The sequence below is a fragment of the Lissotriton vulgaris genome, chromosome 11, assembly GCF_964263255.1.
Source record: "Lissotriton vulgaris chromosome 11, aLisVul1.2, whole genome shotgun sequence".
Lineage (NCBI taxonomy): Eukaryota > Metazoa > Chordata > Amphibia > Caudata > Salamandridae > Lissotriton > Lissotriton vulgaris.
In genome coordinates this window covers 801,301,957-801,316,585 of record NC_141699.1, presented here as the reverse complement: position 1 = coordinate 801,316,585, position 14,629 = coordinate 801,301,957, and positions in this window count along the sequence as shown.

Here is a 14,629-nt window from a genome sequence, read left to right as displayed (position 1 = left end):
TATCTGCATGTAGCAGATTCTGTGAGGTATTTAAGGTGTTATAATAATAAATACATATTTTTATAACTACTGTATGGTTCTCCTTCATTTTACCAATACAATAAGGTTGCATTCTGGTAAAACAAGCTGCTTAACATTCCTTCAAGACTAAGCCTGAAGGCTGCTCCCCACAGCTACCACTTGGATAGCAGGTCAGGTCAAGCAAGCTTTATTCGACGATTGTCATAAAAGCATATTCCATATATAGAAAGTACATGTATACATTTTAGTAGATAATATAGATAGATTATAGAAATTCATGAAATAAATAAATAAAATCATTCCATTAACAATACAAATGTGCAAAATATTACTACACAATTAATACCAAGGATACTTGGCCTACGAGGTTAACTAATATGTTATGCTCTCAGGAGTTGGGCTCTAATCGTCCACGCCCATCCTAGAAATCTTGCCACCGCTATGTATACAAACATATTAGGACTAGTACGAATGATTCTAGCTGCAATCATTCCTCTCCTTGTTCCCAGTAGTCTACACATCGGTCGTAACCACTTTCGTCTCGACGCCACATACATTGGGCACTCAAACACTAGATGGCCAATGGCTTCAGGAATATCTGGGCAGGCCGGACAGGCCACCTTGCCCCCACTGATCCATCTATTAGAGAATGCCCTTACCGGTAGGCTTCCCACTCTTAGCTGGAAATAGAGCTTGCGGTCGAGGGGCTTTGTAATAACATCCCAGAATTCCTCAAGTTTGGGACAATCCTTGATTTCTAGGGATAGACCTACAAGAGAGTGAGAAGGAGTGGTACTGAAGATCTTTGTAGCCACCAAGTTCCAGTACAAAGTCTTGAGTACCTTCTTCTGTGGGAACCTAGCATGCAATGGGTCTTCCCACAATTCACTTAGGCCTAAATCAATCAAAAGATTCCGGATATGTCCCAACCATTTAACTTTCCGGGAACCGTAGCTATTAATCACATCCAACAGTCCCCTGGTGTATGTTTCCAGTTCCGGTGTAGTCCAAATCCGCCGCCAATATAGGATTGGGCGCAAGGATGCAATTAGAGCTATTGGCGTTATGCCCAGGTCATAAAATAGGAGATTCAGTGGGGTACTTTGGGGTAACCTTATTAGTTTTCTAAAGAATGAATTTTCAGAAACAGTCATCCCCTTTAAATTTTCATTTCCCCACATTTCCACACCATACAGAGTAGAGCTAACTACCTTGCCATTATAAACTGCTAACACCGGAGTTATTGGTCTAGTCAAGGACCTTGAATGCTCTAGGCTCAGTGCTCCTGAAAGCTGACGATGCTTCAGGGTGGCCAGGTCAATCTGCTGCCTCCAGGACAAGTCCTGCTGGATGCAGACGCCCAGATAGCTAAATGCCTGTACCCTCTCAAGTGGTCCACTACTCATATATACAGTACCCTTATTAGCATTAGATGCATTAAAAGACATGTACTTAGATTTAAGAACATTGACTTCCAAACCACGAGCGACACAGAAGTCCTCGAAAATTGTCAAAGCCTTCTGTAACCCGCTCAGGGCCTTTGAAACTATGAGACAATCGTCTGCAAACGTTAGTATAGGGATTTTACCTCCAGCAAGAATAGGAGCATCAACATTAGAACCAATTAAAATTTTTGCAGCATCATTTATGTATAAAGAAAATAACGTTGGAGCCAGGACGCAACCTTGGCGAACACCTGTTTCGACTGGGAACTGAGGTGTAACATTGCCAGGACAACCCCACCTAATCTGAGCAAAGTTCTCCTGGTGGAGCTTTCTTATTAAAGACAAAAGTTCCCCTGGCATACCCATATCATCAAGCACTTTCCACAAGATTTGGCGAGGGACTAAGTCAAATCCCGCCCTTAGATCTATAAAGGCGGCATAAAGGCTGCCATTACCGATTAGCACGGTCTTCCAGTATAGCATACTAAAATGCATAACCTGATCGATCGTGCTAACGGAAGTTCTAAAGCCAGCCTGCAAGTGGGACAAGATGCTATGTTCCTTTTCCCAAGCCTGAACCTTATTTAAAATAAGAATACCAATGATCTTCTGGGTAGTGTCGATCAAGCTAATTGGTCGATAATTTCCAGGCTGGGATTTGTCCCCCTTATTATAGACTGGGATTATTTTGGCCCCTTTCCATGAGTGGGGGATCGGTGCTCCCCTAGCAACTGCATTTGCCAATAATAATATATATGGGCCCCAAGAATCTTTATCTTGTAGGAATAGATCAGCTGGGATGCCGTCAATTCCTGGTGCTCTACCAGGAACAATATTATCCAATGCCAGCTGAACATCCCCCATAGTGAATGGATCCTCCAGAAAGGGGGTAAAAGGCACCTCGTCAAGAAAATCTTGGCCTACTGCCATCGCAAACTGGGGTCTGAAATGGGATACCCATTTGTCCTGCGGGACCCAGTTCTGTGGTTTATCAGAATTGCTATCCACACCCCCTTGTAGAAACTCCAGAAGTTTTGGGGATCTTTATGACATCCTGCTTCTAGCACGTCTGCCCACCTCTGCTCATCCCACAAACGCTTTGATTTAAAGACAGCAGATTTATACGCTGCCCTAGCTATACGCACATTTTCACTCGGACCGTTTTTAAGGGCTGTACCTAGCTCCAAACGAGCCTGCCTACAGTCTGCTGAGTACCAGCGTGGAGGGTGGGAGTTGCATGAACCACTTTGTTGGGAAGGCTTGACAAACATTGTTCGCAGCTCCTTAAAAAAAGCCTCATGTATCCTGGTTCCACTTTTGATTCCAATAGTTGAACACTCCTCAATCATTACACCCTTCAGGTCACTTGTTGCCTGATTAAGCTTGCTAGCTATCAAATCTACATTCTCCTGAATGACTACTACTTTAGACCAATGGACATGACGAATATCATTAGTGATGACAACGTCCACTGAAGAAGTGATAATGTCAATCGCCTTTTCCAAAGCGACTGATGATTCCCAATATGATATTTTTGCCGATAAGGGATTGTGATCACTATCTACTCTATCTATAATTTGCATGTCCTGTAGATACCTCAACAGGCTCAAGCTAACAGGGATATAATCTATTCTACTCTGCCGGGAGCCGTTCTTAAATATATTAGCCCCGCTTTTATCACCTGGTGTTCTACCATTGGCAGATCTAACTCCGTTATTTAGGCAAAGAGAGTTAAGCTGAATTGCAGTTTGCGTCCATCTTTTAATAGGGTCTAAATCCAGTTTAGGAACCCCCCATACCCTATCTTCTTCATCTGAAAGGTTCCAATTATCATTCAGGAGAGGCTCAAAAGTTACATTAAAATCTCCTCCTATAATAATATTAGTATGGAGAGGGTTGTTCTCTAAGTGTTCTTCCAGAAGTGTTAGAGTTTCCGAGTTCTTTCCCCCGGTACTTCTGGCATATACATAATATATATAAATAGGGTCTCGCTTCACAAACTCCAACGTGAGGGCCTGAAGATCCCTGTGATTAATGGGTATTATCTTAACCGTTACAGCAAGTTCCTGTTTGATGCAGATCGTCAGGCCGCCTAACGGTCGACCTTTCCCTTTCTTTTCCGCTAGAATTCCATAGTTTAGATACCCCGGGAAATACAACTGCTCCAAAGCCCAGGTTTCCTGGAATAAGCATATATCATGCCGGTTGATAAAAGAAGCCCACTCCGGGGATTCCATTTTCGTTCTCAGACCAGCAATATTCCAAGAAAGAACTGATCCAGTGGATACAGGGGAATTTATAGATTTAGAAATTTCCTGGGTGGTGTCTAATACTTCATTATGTACAATTAACAACCCTGGGAGCGAGGGTTCTATAGAAGTGAAAATGGGGTCCGTCAAAATTGATCTGAGACCTCATTCATACTTGTCTCCCTGGGTGATGCTTGTCCATTCTGGGTCTGGAGTCAATCGTTGCTATCCAGTCCAGAACAGGCCGTGCTAGTATTCCTCTCAGTACTTTCTCTAGTCGGTATCCTTCTCTGATAGGGTTGTGATCTCATTTGTATCCGGGAGTTATCTGGGGAACAAGTACTATATTCCAAGGCCAGCAAACCCTCCGCTATCTTCGGGTTTTTTAGAACTACCTCAATACAATCGTAGGTATCGCCTGGTGATGTAATTCTTGCGGTTTTTACAATATCCTCCCTAATGACAGACCTACACTCCCTGATATACCTAATCCAATGGATTGTCTTATTCATTAGGGAGTCCGGGGTCTTATAGTTTTGTCCCATAGATATTTTTGGAACATTCACCATGTACACAGCCTGTGTGCGATTTTGGTGCTCATTACGGTGAAGATTGAACGGTTTAAGGGAACTCAATCTTGATTCTTGCTGGCAATTTTCTTTTATATTCTCGTCCAACCTGTCTCTAGCCACTGGTATAACTTTTGGGTTTAATGGCATTCTTTTGGGCGGATTTATCAAACTTTTCCCCTTTGTATTCGAATTACCTATGGGTTGCGTGATCCCCCTTTCTTTCCTTACCATCGAACTTGGTATAGGTGGAATAACAGTCGAGGGAGCAGATGGTACATACACTTTCCCTCCGACCGTATTTTTATTCATTGGGCCTGTCGGGCAAGCTTTTGCGGGATTAAGTAGCCCTTGCCCAGGATGATTTTTTGCGGTATTAACTGTGACAGTCAAAAGATCAACTTTAACTTGCAGTGACTCCACCAAACCGCAGAGTTGTTTAATAATTACCCACAAGGGATTAGTTGATAACTCGGGGGACATATGTACATCGATAGTTCCAGTCACAGATACGGAATTTTCAATAGGAGGAGGAATCAACGAGACTCCTACTGCGTCCTCACTCTCCATCTGAGACAAAACAGAGAACCTGTTGTTGCTAAATAGAGGTTCTAAGTCCTCAGCACTAACATCAATTTCTACAGATGGGTTTGGTTGTTCTACACTTGCCTCCTTCTCATCAATTATTACAGTATTGGTCCCTGTCCCCACAAAGGATTTACTTATAAACATATCAGGAATTATCACCGCCCCCTTATACTGCTTTTTACCCAAGCCAAACCCCGTTTTCACAGTACCCTCACCAATTTTCTCAACAATTTTAGGAGCTTGGGTCAATATATCCCCACAGTCTTGGATCAGGTCGTCTATTCGATCCATGACACAGTTGGCTCCTGCATGAGTCGTCCGCTTATCCAGTTGCTTGGTTTTACTTTTTAAGCTTTTTTTCTACCTTTAGTCACTCCCCCTACTGCTTCACCAGAGTCTTCTATCAGTTTCCGTTTCCTCATGCTTCCGAGTAGCTAAACCGTACTGATAGGAACAAAAAAGACACAAAGTACCTTAGTTGTAAATGCAAGAGATTTGGCCCAGCCCTGCCACTTCCTGCCCCGGACTGTCTCAGACTGTCCGCACTTTGTCCGGGCTTCGTCCGGCATTGGTCCTGCGCTGCGTCCCGCGCTGCTTGACCCAGAGACTGGTTTAATTCCGTCGCTAATTGGAGGCGGTCCTTCAATTAGGTGTGCAGGTGAGCTACCGCGCGGACTCCTGGCTCCTCGAGTCCCGCGCTGACGGAGTCTCTAAGCCCCTAAAGTGGAAGACAGCCTCGGCCACTGGCATTAGCAAGAAAAGTTCTTTGTATTTCCCCCGCCTGGGGAAACAATGGTGCTTGTCACTGGAATCCGGAACCAGCAAAGCGAGACCCGCACCAGCGGGTCCGGGGAGCTGTAATGTAGGGCTGGTAGTTGGAGGGGCGGTCCTTCAATTAGGTGTGCAGGTGAGCTACCGCGCGGACTGCTAGCTCCTGGAGTCCCGCTCTGACGGAGTCTTTAAGCCCCTAAAGTGGAAGACAGCCTCGGCCACTGACGTTAGCAAGAAAAGTTCTTCGTATTTCCCCCGCCTGGGGAAACAATGGTGCTCGTCACGGGAATCCGGAACCAGCAAAGCGGGACCCCACTTGGATAGCTTTCTAGGGTTACCTTTGACCTCCTAAATCATCATAAGGGTTGCTTGGATTGGTGCAAGGTGCACACTTTAATTAGTTGACATCATATACCAGGCCAACTTCTCACACTACCTAACATGGAGAAAATGACGCTGTGGCTTGAAATGCAGCCTTGTGAATGTGTCACTCAAGGAGTGTGTGCAAAATGATCACATATTCCTAAAGGATTGTCTTGTGGTCCACAAGGCTGCAATGGTCATGTTTTGTGTGTCAGACAGGCAAAGCAGATCCCTTCATGTATGCAACATGAACAGAGAAAGGACTGTTACAGGCCATCAAAGTTTTTTGCATGTTTCACTGCTGGAAGAACATTGATAACTCAGGGTGAATTAGATGCCTTTATGGACCCACATGCCACTGGTGAGTTCCTTCATCATATATCCCAGATTCTTTGCGACTCCATAGCTAACTTTTTTGAACAAAAAATTCACAATCTCACTAAGGAGTTCCCTCCGGCTGAGCAAACTGACCCTAAAGAAATGGTTAGGACTAATGCTAATACAGCTTGCTTGAAGGCTTTCTCCCCGATTAGTTTGGAGGATACTCGCCAGGCCATATCTCTAATTAAGTCTGGATCTCCCTTTGATCCGTGTCCCCCGGTTCTGTTAAAAGCCATGACAGAGGAGGCAAATCCCATGATCAACGCCATCATTAACTCATCACTCCTGTCGGGTGAGATTCCAGCACAATGGAAAATCGCAGCAGTAAGACCCATCCAGAAGAAGTCACTACCGGACCCTACGACCCTGTCCAATTTGCACCCCATTTCATTCCTTCCAGCTCTCTGTAAAGTAGTGGAAAAATTTGTAAACAGACAGCTTACGGCATTTCTAGAAGGGAAAAACATACTTCATCCTAATCAAGCGGGCTTTAGAGCCCAGCATTCTGCAGAGTCTGCCCTTCTGTTTACTACGGAAACCAAACGAGCTGCCATTGATCTGGGCAAGAAGGCCGTCCTGATCCTTTTGGATCTATCGGTGGCACTTGATACGGTGTCCTATGCTATTCTTTTGGACCGCCTGGCAAGTGCGGGCATAGCAGGAACCGTATTAGAGTGGTTTAAGAACTTTTTAACGCATAGGCGTCAAGTAATTACGTTGGGGCATTTCTGCTCAGAGGAAAAGGCACTGAAGACAGGGGTACCACAGGGCTCAAGTTTGAGCCCTATGCTTTTCAATCTTTACATGGTCGCCCTGATCAAGTTAATCTCTTCCTTTGACATCAGCACTATTGCTTATGCTGATGACACGCAGCTGGTCCTAGTCCTTGATAAGGACTTGACGAATGCAGAACAAATCCTCAAAAACTGCCTAGCAGCGACATTTACCTGGATGCAAAATAACCATCTGAAGTGCAACTCAGCTAAAACGGAAATTCTGCCGTTTGGACTTAATAACGCTTTCGCCCCTCAGAAATGGTGGCCAGAGGATGCTGAAGCACCGCCGAGCACAATTAGTGCAGCACTAAATTTAGGGATCAAATTTGATGATTCTCTATCTTTCAAACAGCAAGTAGGGGCGGTAGCAGGATCCTGTTTCAATATCATAAAGGGGCTAAGGAAATTTTTTGATTTGCTTCCCCTGGCAGCCAGGCGCACGGTGGCAGTTGCATTAATTACATCTAGACTAGATTATTGTAATAGCCTGTATGCAGGATCAAACAAATCGGCCCTTCACAGGCTTCAGATGGTCCAGCACGCGGCCTCTCACTCGGTACTTAGGTGGCCCAGAAAGTCTTCGGCCTCTGCTGCACTGGATGCCCTTCACTGCCTCCCTATCCATAAACGCATTCCGTTTAAGGTACTAACTATCACCTATGGTGACGCTGCGGCATTCGTGCGCTCTACAAATACTTCAGTCAGTCAGTCAGTCAGTCAGTTATGGGGCTTTTCACTTGCAGGGCCCGATATATCTCCACAAAAGTTTTACGAGATATTATCCTCCCCGACATCTTAGGTACGCCTCAACCAACCTACTCATTGTCCCCAAATTCAGACTTTCCACTAAGGGAGGAAAATCCCTGGCAGTGATTGGCACGAGGGCGTGGAATAAACTACCCGACCAGTTGCACCAGTTCATAACTGAACATGGTTTTAGGAAAGCCCTTAAAACCTGGATTTACAGCCTGTCGGAACCAGCATGTAAAGCACTAGTGTGAATTCTAATTCCCTAGGTGGACAATACAGCTGCGGATCATCAACTCAGCTGGGTGAGTCTAAGCGCCAAGATGCTCCTTGGAGTGATAGTGCGCTATACAAATGACACCTCACATAACTCACATATTTTTTTGTGAGATGTAAAGATTTGATGAAAATGCTCCTGTATGTAGTTAAACACAGTCTGGGCGTGTATCACATGGATCTCACCTTTAGTGTGACGATGGAGCTGAATATTGAGATGTGCACATTTTTATGTTGTTGTGATGGATCACAGCATTTGACTTTTTGACTTTACGTTGCACATTCCCAGTTAGTCAAATTCATCACCACACCGCATTAGCAAATATCCTGTTTATCACTGAATTTTGGCCTGTCTCAGAGGAATTTTCACAGCATGCTAAACATGTAGGCACCCTTCCACAAATGTGCAAGTGGGGCAGCTTTGGTGCTAGCCATGGTAAATGAAATGAACAAAAGCTATTGCCAGTACTGTGCACTATTTAACAACCAAATGACAGAAGAAGCTAACAATCACTACTTCTGGAAAGGAACACTCTTTCAGTCTAGGTTATTGGTAGAAAAATTCAAACTTTTTATTTTTCTTTTTTGTAAATTGAGTTTGTTTTTTTTGGATTATAATATTTTAGAAAAAATGAAGGTTTTACATATAAGTGTGAAAATATTTACAACCTCAAAAATTTGTCCGACATAGGGAATGGAGGAGAACAAATATTCAGAACAAGGGCACACTCTTTTAGAACAAGGGGGGATTGATGGATAATGTGAACACTTAAAGACACAGGTAGACTCAAGACACGTGTACACAAGACAGTGAATATATACATAACATTTCAGGGGAGGGTGGTAATTGGTAGTCTAGGTTTGTCAAAAAATGTCTTAAACTCTTTCAGTAGCTGTAATTTTATAAGGGGCTCAATCATAAACCTATTTATAATCATAAGAATGATGGCATACAATACATAAGCTCAAGAAAATCACAGGAGTTACTAAGACCTAAACACAACTTTCTAATGTTTCTTAATCACTCTTAATTATAGAGCAGGCTATTGATCAACGGCCAACAGTTTGGCCAAAACACAACTACCACCTCGGTCGACGCGTTTCGAATCCTTAAATTCTTATAAAGGATTCTCTTCAGGACCAAAAACAAAATCAATCTGTCGCAGAGTTTCAATAAAGTTTTTTTAAATTGTGATGAGTAGGAATAAGCTCCGTCAATTCCCGGTATGGGTTAATATCCTTTAGCACATGAAGTGTGGGTTTGTGGCAGCCCTCAGCACTCGGTCAATTCGGGTCTGTGGCAACCCTCTGCGCTCCGTTAGTTCAGGTTGAGAAGCCTCAGATACAGTTTATATGATCCGCCGTCCGTCTCCTCCAATTAATTCGCAACAATGCCGAATTAATTGGAGGAGACGGACGGCGGATCATATAAACTGTATCTGAGGCTTCTCAACCTGAACTAACGGAGCGCAGAGGGTTGCCACAGACCCGAATTGACCGAGTGCTGAGGGCTGCCACAAACCCACACTTCATGTGCTAAAGGATATTAACCCATACCGGGAATTGACGGAGCTTATTCCTACTCATCACAATTTAAAAAAACTTTATTGAAACTCTGCGACAGATTGATTTTGTTTTTGGTCGTGAAGAGAATCCTTTATAAGAATTTAAGGATTCGAAACGCGTCGACCGAGGTGGTAGTTGTGTTCTGGCCAAACTGTTGGCCGTTGATCAATAGCCTGCTCTATAATAAAGAGTGATTAAGAAACATTAGAAAGTTGTGTTTAGGTCTTAGTAACTCCTGTGATTTTCTTGAGCTTATGTATTGTATGCCATCATTCTTATGATTATAAATAGGTTTATGATTGAGCCCCTTATAAAATTACAGCTACTGAAAGAGTTTAAGACATTTTTTGACAAACCTAGACTACCAATTACCACCCTCCCCTGAAATGTTATGTATTAGTTCACTGTCTTGTGTACACGTGTCTTGAGTCTACCTGTGTCTTTAAGTGTTCACATTATCCATCAATCCCCCCTTGTTCTAAAAGAGTGTGCCCTTGTTCTGAATATTTGTTCTCCTCCATTCCCTATGTCGGACAAATTTCTGAGGTTGTAAATATTTTCACACTTATATGTAAAAATCCTTCATTTTTTCTAAAATATTATAATCCAAAAAAAACAAACTCAATTTACAAAAAAGAAAAAGAAAAAGTTTGAATTTTTCTACCAATAACCTAGACTGAAAGAGTGTTCCTTTCCAGAAGTAGTGATTGTTAGCTTCTTCTGTCATTTGGTTGTTAAATAGTGCACAGTACTGGCAATAGCTTTTGTTCATTTCATAGTGGCGCAGCCTTACTGTGCTTATCGCCAAACCCGTGTAGTTTTGTAGCCATGGTAAATGGACACTGATGTGTATGCAAATCAGTGTTGCCACGTTGTCATGGCACGTTGTTTGCCAATATGCATTAGAAACATGTCAGACCTGTATTCCTGAGATGTTGTTATGTCAATACAATACAACATACATTTCCAAGGTTAACCATTTGAGAAATGTCCCATCGGATGTGTGATCCAATGGAATCTATTTTGCCCAAATTCCCTCCATTCTGTGCCTGCTGTGGCTGTGGCTGTGGCTGCTCATGCCCAGATAAATGCTGTATGGGGGCCATTGAGCAGAACCAGATAGCAGACAACCCACCTGCCGGCCAGTCACTCGCTCCTGGGGCCCAAACTCTGTGGTCTCCCCGCTGCTGCATCGTACCACCTCGCGGCTGGAGACTACAGCTCCCAGGGAGCCTTGCGGCCACTTCCTGCTTCCTGCCACAGCGCGCCCGGAGGCGCTACTTAACGAGGATGCTCCCTCAGTGGAGCGGGGGCCATTGAGCAGAACCAGATAGCGGACAACCCACCTGCTGGCCAGTCACTCGCTCCTGGGGCCCAAACGCTGTGGTCTTGCCGCTGCTGCATCATACCACCTCGCGGCTGGAGACTACAGCTCCCAGGGAGCCTTGCGGCCACTTCCTGCTTCCTGCCACAGCGCGCCCGGAGGCGCTACTTAACGAGGACGCTCCCTCCGCGTCGAGGGACGCGTGCGGGCGGTCGCCGGGCTAAGCCCGGGCAAAGGGTGGGCCCTCTTAGGCCCTCAGAGGCCAGAAGAGGCTGGGCTGGGCCACCCCTGTAAGCTAAGCTGCTGTAATAGGTGAGTCTGATTGACCAACCCCCACAATGGTGAAAAGAAATACTGTAAACGTGGTACCAGCTACCGAAGGATCTATTGTGTTCTTTGGAACCATTGTTAGGCGGGAGCATTTCCACCAGCACAATGGAAGCCCTACCAGACTCAGCTGTCCCTCTGACCTCGAGTAACAAACCGGGAGGTGAGAAAAGAAAAAGAGGGGTCTCCAAACCAACGGGAAACAAGAGGAAGCAACCCCCTCGCAACAAGAGCCAGTCAACACCTCAGAGTATGTGGTCCAAAGAAAAAAAAAGAACTTTCGAGGGGTGGCACTGACATGAGCGAGTCTATACCGCTTGATGACGTGGTTTTAGTTGTACCCCCAACAACCCCGGCAAATGATGACTATACCTCTGTCTCCACGCAGACAGAGTCACTACTACACAGCATCAGCCAACCAAAAACCAATGGGAACTTGATTGAAACTATTGTAGACACTATTTTTAAACCAATGGAAAGTCAAATGATCAAGCAATTTAATACTATTTTTAAACGATTAGACAGGCTGGAAAATCTTGTAAAGAAGGAAGATGTAAAAAGGAAGGGACAGATTAGCCTTGATCTATTGAAGGGAAATCGTCTAGTGAAAGACATAGAGTCTATTTGTAAGGTCAATATGGGTAAAGGGACAAATACTGTCAGTAGTAGCACACCTACACCAACAACTGCACCCACTGCCTCACCTAGATGTAATATCGCTGGGAAAACTTAAACTGTCAGGAAACCACAGCAAACCCCAGTCATGACAGCTGCACCTCCCAGCTCTACCAGCACTACCAGTGTGGCTAGCGGACCGCTGAAGGATGCCCCCATTTCTGCTGTCCCTAAATCAGGTGCTACAACCACTACTGCCCCTGATAAAGGGTCCGCTACCACACCAAAGCCTGTGAAGCCTATGGGACCCACCCTGCATTTACCACCAGATGCATGCCCATATTTCTTAGTCTTAGCCGGCGTCCCACCACTCAAAGAAGGCCAAGGCGAGTCTTGGGTCCAGCTAAATAACAAATGTATAGATTGGTTGCGTAAACACAAAGGGGTGGGTCATGACATTTCAAATGAAATCTTGACAGCTCGCCGGGTAAGTTGGGTTGGTACCTTATTTAAGAACATCAATGGCGACTGCATTGTGATTAATTTTCGCCACCCTGGGACAGCCAAATACATTTTTAATAACAATAACACTTACCCTGGCCCATCAACTGTCATAACCTCCCTCCCACTAGGCTATTTCTACAGGCCCCCCCAGAGATCATTTAATCAAGCACCACCACTGTAGGAAGGTGGCTACCTGACTATGGTTACCCCAGATTTTTTGCCTTGTGTTTAGCTGGTTTTCGACTTAGTTGGAATGGTTCCCTGCTAATCAGGGCCCCAGGCTATCTTCTCTCTCTGTAAAATGGACTCCATGTACCCTAGGTGCATAACTAAATTGGCTTGGGTCACCTTATCAGCCCCTGTACAGAGCACTATAGGTGCCAAGGGCATAGGTGCATCCAAGGCCTACCAGGGGCTGCAGCATATCTTTTGCCACCCCTGGCTGGCTATCCAAAATTGACACAACTGGCTGATCACTCAGCTGGGGCAAGGTGGTGTAATCACCCCTTGCTTAGATATAGTATGCCTATATCTAAACCTATCTGGACACATATAAACCTGTGAGCCACTCCTTTGGAAGGCCTCATCAATCCTGGAGGCAGAGTGCGTGGTTTGATGTGAGATGGAGCTCTGGCATGAGCTGAGCCTGTCTGCAGCTGTCGGGAACAACTCCCTAAGCTGTTCCGGGATAATGCCATACCATATACTCACTCTTAAGTGCCTTATAATCCTCGCGGTTATATAGTAACTTTGGTTTGGCTTTATGAAAACATGTTGTGTAAGGTGTCATACGATATGGAATACTACCCCTCACCAGTCCTGGCGATGGGGGTAGCATTCCACCCCTCTAGAGGGAGACGACATGTTACTTTGCTAAAACGCGGTTGATTTTTAAAAGAGCCTCAGATCCACAAAATGGATGCTTCTGCCACAGACACATGTCTGACCTCCTGCTGCTGACGGAAACTCAGCAGAGGAAGCCTGGACAAAGACTTTCCTGTCACAGGGAGGTGTCACACCACCCCAGACAGGAGATAGTGGATTGTAGCAGGGAGGTTTGAAAGAAACCAGACAGTGCCTGGGGAGCACAAGGCTTCCCCTTGCATAATCCTGTCAAACCGGTTCTGGGGCACACCAGCCCCAGCTCCAGTGCGACCTGGACAAAGGGAAAGGGGTGTAACCACCCCCTTCCTGGGTCCCACCCATAGGAGGGGACCTAGCAGGATGTCCAGCCCCCAAGGTTGGTATAAGAATGGGAGCAATGCCAAAGCACACAGATTATCCTGACGAAACATAAGAAACGAAACTCTGGACCCTTCAACATCCTACTCAACGTAGAAGACTGAAGAATCTCCCTTGTGGTCAAGGAGTGACCACCCTGTGCAAACAGGCACCATCCAGCACCTCGACCCTTGCTTTGTTGCAGTTCCCGCCGGAACTCGAGCAACAGAGATCGACGAGATCAAGCTTGCCTGCCTTCCTACAGCCGGATTCACAGTCCCTGCAGAGCTGAGACCCGTGGTTGCGACCGGAAGCGTGGGGCACGCCATCTTGAAAAGGCCACGAGACGCTGACCGTGCAGCCCACGAAAGACCCTTGAAGCTGTACACCGGGGTCTGAAAAGCCCCAACCCTGAGCCACTCTTGCACCGAAGCTCACCCTTCTACACTCGACGAGTGCTGCGTGGGGCCCTTCTGCTTGCTTTGGCTCGACGCGTTGGCCCGGTCACTTGCCAGCTGGCTTGTGGCCCCTGTGCCGAAGAAAACCTAAAACCTACTTATGATTCTGGTTGCTCCAGACTTGCACCAGCTCCTCTGAAAAGGAGCACCCGCTCTGACCCTCCTGGTCCGAGTGAGAAGCAATCCTCCGGTCCTGCGTGGATTGCTCTTGCCTAGTGTTGTTTGCTCCAATCTTGAAGCTGACTGCGCCGACGGTGAGAGCCTGCATGGGACAGATCGTGACCCGCTCCTGGATGTCGCAGATGCCCCAGAGCCCACGTGACAGCAGAGAGAAGCTCCTCAACAACCACCTGATTGCGCCCGACATTGCCTGGTTCCGTCCTGGTTCCACCCTGGTCACTGCTGAGTGACCCAGACTCTGTCCCCTC